Source organism: Salvia miltiorrhiza, chromosome 1 (assembly GCF_028751815.1).
Source record: "Salvia miltiorrhiza cultivar Shanhuang (shh) chromosome 1, IMPLAD_Smil_shh, whole genome shotgun sequence".
NCBI classification, from domain to species: Eukaryota; Viridiplantae; Streptophyta; class Magnoliopsida; order Lamiales; family Lamiaceae; genus Salvia; species Salvia miltiorrhiza.
This window is the reverse complement of record NC_080387.1, coordinates 3,723,092-3,730,580: the sequence shown is the minus strand read 5'-3', so window position 1 is coordinate 3,730,580 and position 7,489 is coordinate 3,723,092. Positions and strand designations below refer to the sequence as shown.

The 7,489-nt window shown below is 40.4% G+C and overlaps 1 long non-coding RNA gene across 1 annotated transcript; it reads right to left on the bottom strand.

Moving 5' to 3' along the window:
- Positions 1-3,033: 3,033 nt before the first annotated feature.
- LOC131007312 (uncharacterized) lies at positions 3,034-5,467 on the bottom strand. Its single transcript, XR_009096021.1, has 2 exons — positions 3,187-5,467; positions 3,034-3,144 (listed from the first exon to the last, which is right to left on the bottom strand). It is a non-coding gene; the product is annotated as an uncharacterized LOC131007312 (long non-coding RNA).
- Positions 5,468-7,489: the final 2,022 nt, after the last annotated feature.

Sequence of the window (7,489 nt, the reverse complement as noted above, 5' to 3'; positions counted from 1 at the left end):
CTTAAGCACATAACTCACTTAAGCACATAACTCACTTAAAAACATATCACAAATAAGAAACATAAGTTGAATCGGGGACCAGAGCAGAGGAATGCTCGGTGGTTAGAGTGGAAAAACTCAGTCGAGTAGAGCGGGGTAGCTCGGCAGAACATCAGAGAAATGCACGCCAGGGCAGAGGAATCAACTCGCCCGGGCAGCGAAAACATGAACTCTCTGGCAGAGCAGCGGAGAAATGCCAGAGGAATGGCGAACTCTCTGTCGCCAGAGGACTCAATCGTCAGAGGAGTCGAATATCAGAGGACTCAATCGTCAGAGGAGTCGAATATCAGAGGACTCAATCGTCAGAGGAATCGAATATCAAAGGACTCAAACTCCAGAGGACTCAAACTCCAGAGGACTCAAACTCTGAGGAAAAGGACTCGCTGGTAGGGCAGCGAGGAAATGAATTCTCTGTGATACCCCGGGAAAACATCTTCTCTGGCAAACTTGCGAAAACGATTTCTCTGGCAAACTTGGGAAAACGATTTCTCTGGCATGCCAGCGGGAAAACGAATTCTCTGGCATGCCCGAGAAATGACTTCTCGGTTCGAGAACAAAGCTCAAAATAGAACAGTGCCCTAACGAGCAACTCGAAAAACTCGTCAACTTTGTCATCCTCAAAAATCATCAAACACACAAAAACATCAAAACTTAGCATGCATCAACATAACTCACTCAAGAACTTCTACAAACTCAAAATCATCAAAAACATTTACTCCTTCATACATCCTTACTCCACACCAAAACATCATACAAGACTTCACTAACAGATTTTTCCCAAAATCACATATCAAACTCATTTTGTAAAAACTCCATCTCCAGACTCAGTTTTGCAAAAACTCATGCTCAAGACTAAATTTTGTAAAACACATGCTAATCACTTCAAAACATCACAAAACACACAGAACAACACATATAACACATTTCATCTCGGTTTTAAGAAAATAAGGATTTTACAGGGCACAAACCCAAGTTTTTCGAAAATGAAGAAAAGAGAAGAAGGGTGAAGTTTCTCATGCTTAAAACATCTTAAACTCACATAAATCACCACATACTTCTCACACAAGTCTGGACTCCAAAAACACAGAACACTTACGCAAAGAGTTTCAAGAAAAAGACGTCTCTTCTCGATTTCTTCCGGTTAGAGTTCAACAAATCTTCTTGAAACAAACGTGGAAAGTGTTTAATGCTCGATTTAGCGGAGTATTTGGTCTCAGTTGTGACTGGTGAAGCTTTGAGCTTAGTCTCCAATGGAGGAGAGAGAGAAAAATCGTGAGAGAGAGAGAAGAAGTTGAAGGGCTGAGACTGATGAGAAATGACGGAGAGAGAGAGACGCTTCGGTTTTAACAATATTCTTATCCCAAAGGATTAGAAGCATTAAATGCGTGAATAGTGAATTGTCTCCCCTTAATCAGCAAGTCTCATCCGGCTAATCACACATGTGAGAAAAGGAATTATAAATAAGATTGTGAGTGTAGGGGTGTGCGACGGCAATAAAATCATATAAGCCAAGATTTTGAAAATCAAACTGACTCAAATAACATAAGTGCGCACATAACATATAAATCATATAACATCAAACAAATAACTCACAAAATTATCACATTATAACATATCATCACTCGCCATTAATCTAATGGTCATTCTAGCTTAATCCTCTCTATAGAAATTCTCAATTACTACCTCAACTCTATCTCTCGTTCTTCGTCTCAACTCGAAAACAAACATCTCCATCTCAATCTAACATCATTCTCAATTATCATAACATCTCTATCTTACTCATATCACCATCCATCGATAACTCCCTCACGACTATAGTCCGTTAGTCTTTAACTCTCGATAGTATTTCGATACTATTGTAAGGTAACTAAATACGGGGTGTTACATTTATACTCGTATTTAGGAGTTCTTGAATTTCTTCAAATTTATAAATAGTTTATACTCGTATTTAGGAGTTCTTGAATTTCTTCAAATTTATAAATAGTTTATACTCGTATTTAGGAGTTCTTGAATTTCTTCAAATTTATAAATAGTTTATACTCGTATTTAGGAGTTCTTGAATATTAAATTTAATAATGAGACCATTAATTTTAATAGCCCATTTCAAAGTCAATATAATCATTTTCGAAGGCCACCCTTTGCTTCAAAAACAATCTTACATTAAGTAAAATTAATGAAATCCCATGTTTAAGCAAAGCAATTCTCAACTGCCTATTTTTTCGAAATTGATCACTTGATCCATCATGATTTGGGCTTTATAATTTAAAGTGGTTATTTTAGCCCAATCCATTAAAAGAGTATCACTTATGGATTAAGAGCCCATTTCATGAGTTCTTTATTTTTTTCTTGCTCATCAGACTTCCTTTCGCATCGGATGATGTGTTTTTCTTCTACTACCATCCTATTCTCTTTCAGATAACCATTAAACTTGTTCTTCTCACGGTAGAGTTCTTCTTTTCATTGGACTCAATTTCTTATGGATCAATCTAATCCCAAAAGCATTAGATTTCTTCGAGCAAGTGCAACAACGCAGATAACTTTGTGAAAATCTCTAGAATTCTCCATATGGCTATTGGATTACTTTGAGCAGATAACAATGAAAAGAAACTCCATCGTTTTGAATTCTTCACGTGGCTATTGGATAACTTTAAGCAGATGAGTAGATAAGTGGGAGAATTTTCGAACTTCAAGAAATTCTATAAAAGAAAGACTTCTATCAATGATAAAAGACTACCATTATAAAAGGGTGTTAAAGCTCATATTTTTTTCTTCAAACTCAGACGAAAATCTGCATTCTAATCATTCTTCTCTTTGTTTCCTTTCTTTGGTATCGAATTCTTGGCGATTCACCTTCTTTATAGCTTTGAGAAATCGCTTCTGTAGTTTGCACGCTAGATGTTCGACAGAATGCTTGATAGAGTGTTCTGTTTTCTTATTTTCTGCTGCGTTTTTTTCTTTTTACACCAAGCTTACAAAGCTTTTGTTGTCAATGCAGAGGGTACTAGAAATGATCGAGTCGCGGATGGTGGAGCAATTGGAGGAGAGACCGGAATACATGAAGGTGACCTTGGATATGTTCCCGTTGATCTCCTGAGTTAGAGGGACCTTCTTCACCATATTCTCGCTGATCTCCTGAGTTAGAGGGACCTTCTTCACCATATTCTCGCTGATCTCCTGAGTTAGGGGACTTGTGAGCGTTTGAGCATCAATTGCAGCTGCCGGGAATTCTGTGAGAAGATGGAGAAAGGCGCGCCAGAAGACGGTGGTTTGCCGAGCCGTCACAGGTCCATATGGAGAAGCTCTGAGTTGTTGACTTCGGTCTGTATCTCTCAAAGACCAGCCTCTGGCGGCGAGAGGTGCTGGCAGCTGTAACTCCGGAGAATAAGAAGAAGCTGCGTCGACCATGTCGAAGATGGAGAGAAGTGGAGAGTGCGGCGGCTGCGGCGGGCGAATGGAAGAGGCAATTTCTTGTTTGGAAATGGGACGACCTTCAGAGGCGTTCTTCTCCAGGTTGTTGTAGCCTTTGAGCTAGTGATTCTCGTCGACAAGAACAAGGAGGTCGGCGTCCTTCAGTTGCCAAATCCAACATGAAGCAGAGCAAAGCGGCGGTGGTTGTTTGAGCGCGGTGACTTCCAGACCGATGACGGTGTTCTCCTCACCATTTTTAAAGGCAACCATTTTATTCATCGAGGGATTGGAGAGGCTGTTGGACGGAGAAGTTCTTCTAGATGTGAATCAATGTCTTTTTTTAATGAACTGAATTCTTGCTTTTGGGTTTTAGAGATGGAGAATTGGGCCCCCCTTTTTATTAGAGACATTGAGCTTGGTGGAGCAGAGATATTAAGTTAAATTTTGGTAGCACCATGCTATTGTTTCAGCTATGTCGTGAACTTCAATCTCTTTTTTTTTTTTTTTTTTTGCAGCTCCTTCGTGCCTCTTTGCTTGTTATCATCATCCGCCATTTGCCTTCTTTGGTATACTTGATTTCACTTACGCGGGATTTCCATGCTGCCCCAACTTCGACTCTTACCTCAATTCTTGATCAAGTGTTATTCCACCGAGGAATTTTTCTGATACAAATTGATCAACTGCATTCAACCGACAAATTTTGCTGATACAAATTGATCGAGTGTGTTCAATCGACGGATTTTGCTTATACAAATTCGAGTTCATTCTTGGAAGCGTGGATATTTTGCTTTTGCGTGGGCTATCTCGTCTACTCCAACATGGTTCAGGTGATGTTTAACTTGCACTTTAGGCGGCTCAATTGGCTTTTATTCAGATTCTGGGTGCACTCAGATCTGGGCCATTGCGAGTTCGACCTTTAAAGATCGCTAGTCACATCTTCTCCTTGCGTGCTTCTGCAACTTCAACTCTTGATCGAGGCCATTTCAATCAAGGAGTTTTGCTTGGATACAATTTTCTTCTTGGAAGCATGGATATTTTGCTTCTGCGTGGGCTATCTTGTCAACTCCAATATGATTTGGGTGATGTTTAACTTGCACTTTAGGCGGCTCAATTGGCTTTTATTCAGATTTTGGGTGCGCTCGGATCTGGGCCATTGCGAGTTCGACCTTTAAAGATCGCTTGTTACATCTTCTCTTGGCGTGATTCTATGTGGACTAGATGACTCAATTATTTAATAGATCTTGGGTATGCTCCGACCTAGGATTGCTCGAGTCTAGTTCCAATGGAGTTATTACTTTGGCGAGCGCGTGCTTCCACTCCACTACTAAGCGTCATAAAGCTCGAAGTTCGGCGTATACTTTTGAAGTAAGGCGAAGCCCTCCACATTGATGCATACTTTTGAAGCAAGGTGAAGCCCTCCACATTGATGCATACTTTTGAAGCAAGGTGAAGCCCTCCACATTGATGCATACTTTGGAAGCAAGGCGAAGCCCTCCACATTGATGCATACTTTGGAAGCAAGGCGAAGCCCTCCACATTGACATATACGTTGGAATCAAGGCAGAAGTCCTCCATGTTGGTGTATACTTTGGAAGCAAGGCGAAGGTCTGCATCAACGTTCCCTTTGCATCAACATTATAAAGTCCAAATTCAAGTCAGATCCAACATTCGAACAAAGCGAAGACCCTCCACGTCAACGTCATGAAGTTCAAAGATCAAGTCCAAGAAGATCGGATGCATATTTCTTCAACAAATCTCAAGGACTACTCAAAGATCGTCTAACAATCAACTTGAATATTGGAGAGAGCTCTTTCAAAGTGTGCTGAAGAGATGTGGAGACGCGGAGTTTAAATTTGATCAAGAACGCTTTGAAGGTTTGGACCCGTTTTATTGAAGCTTTGTCAACTATTGGCTCTCTCATTGCTTCGTTTCTTCACTTGCATTTGTTCATAACTTTCACGCAACATTTATTGTTTCTTTTGAATTAATGCAACATTTGGCTTCAAACATAACAATCAATATGCCCACCATTTACTCATCAAATTTGAAGGATGAACAACTCCAAATCATGACTGAACTTAGAGATATCTAAGCTTCATACGTACCCTTTTGAAAGGGATCAAGTCAAAACGTAGTTCAAGGATCAATTTGTATTTTGATAAGGGGGGCGCCGTACACAGTTTATACTCTTGCGGGCCAGGAGTGACTATTTATTTTACCACTATATAGACAAAGTGGAGCATATAATAGTTTAACCACATAATTTACCTTTTGGTGGGAGAAGTTTAGCAGTTTAACCACATACACTTTCTTTGGTGGGTGCCGTGCATAGTTTATACTCATACGGGCCAGGAGTAACGTGTAGTTTAGGCTCGTGCGTCATGGAGCTTTCTTCATATGCTCAATTTTTGATTTTCTTGTATTCTGGCTTGATTTTTTTTTTCATCTTTTTTTTTTTTTTGGCTTTTCCATTTTCTATTTTTTTTTTTGCTATTTTTTTTAAATATATACATATGCACATGCTTCAACTTCCACCACCTTTCAAGGATAGTAGCGCTTCAAGAACTTGCCGTTGAGAGTGATGATAATCGACCTTCTTGCACCGAGGACCAAGTTTCCAACTTGAAAATAGCGCACTCGCGCCGCTTTCTTGAAGGATCTTGAAGGATGAGCTCGATGGTATTCCAATTTCTGCTGAGCTTCTGGTCTCTCCATATCCAGGGTTTCTAGTTCTTTGACGCGCAAGTGCAGATTCTCCTTTCCAGCGACTACTTTCTCGCAGGTGATATGGTTTGATGTGACAACATTTTCATCTTGCTGGCGAGGATCCTTGAAATCAACACATATCCTTATTCTTCTATTTCTCTGGCGTATGAAAACCATATTCTCTACAACGCTTGTTGTGATAACGCCACTTCTAATGAGACTTGCAATTTCTCGGCGCACTTGACTTTGAGCAGTATGAGGAACTGGATTACTAGCACTATTAGTAGTGTAGTAAGATGAAGCCACGCTTTCTCTCTCTTCTTCGTCTTCGAGCATCTTTGAATCAGAAGAAGCTATACTTTCTCTATCTTCTTCATCTTCGACCGTCTTTGTAAAGATAACAGTCTTCATTCTGGCTTTCAATTCTCTCCCACATGTCACAAGTAAAGTGGTACATCTTTTCATACGAGAAGGGATCGAGCTCCTTAGCTTCTCTGTCATGTGCAGTCCATCACCCCCCCTTTGTCTTGCCTCTTTTCCATGATTTGCCTTTGCCAAGTCTTTTAAAGACAGATACTTGTTGAACTTCTCTTTTACCCATCCTTTTAAAAACAGAAACTCTTTGAATGCTTGAAGATTCCTGGATTTGTTGGGTGCTAGCATAGTTACTAGTAGCTCTCTTGATGGCGATACGAATGGGACTCTGCACTACATACCCCGAGCCTGCTTTGGGGTTTTGGCTCGTGTTACTAGTCTTTGACTCTGACATAGAGCTTTCTTGAGGATTGTATCCAACATTCACAAGAAGTTTATATGCCTTCGGACCAAAGTGCTTTGAGAGATCCCCGTGCTCTATGGTGCCACTTTGCTTTGGTCGGACAAACCCTTCAAGCGGTTGGAGAATTGACTTCTTGGCATCAATCTTCGTTAAAGGCATGGTGAATCCTTCCATCTCCAAAAATGATTCTACCTTCTTCTTCTCCTGGAAAAATCCCGACTCGTCATGCGGTGTATCATCTTTCACCATTGTGACTTTGGTTCTCTCCAAATAAAATTTTGCATCAGCAAAGTGTGACTCTGCTTCCGTAAACGGCCTTTGATCGCCAACCACTTTTCTTACAACACCATTTTGATAATACTTGAAGCATTGATGCAATGTTGAAGGAATAACACCATTCTCATGAAGCCATGGTCGACCGAGAAGCATATTGTAAGATGTCTTGGCGCCAATCACATGAAGCAGCGTCGTCGAATCCATATCCTGCATTAGCAATCGCAGCCTTATAGTGCCAAGAGCTCTCTGTCCTTCATGGTTGAAACCTTGAATCATTAATCG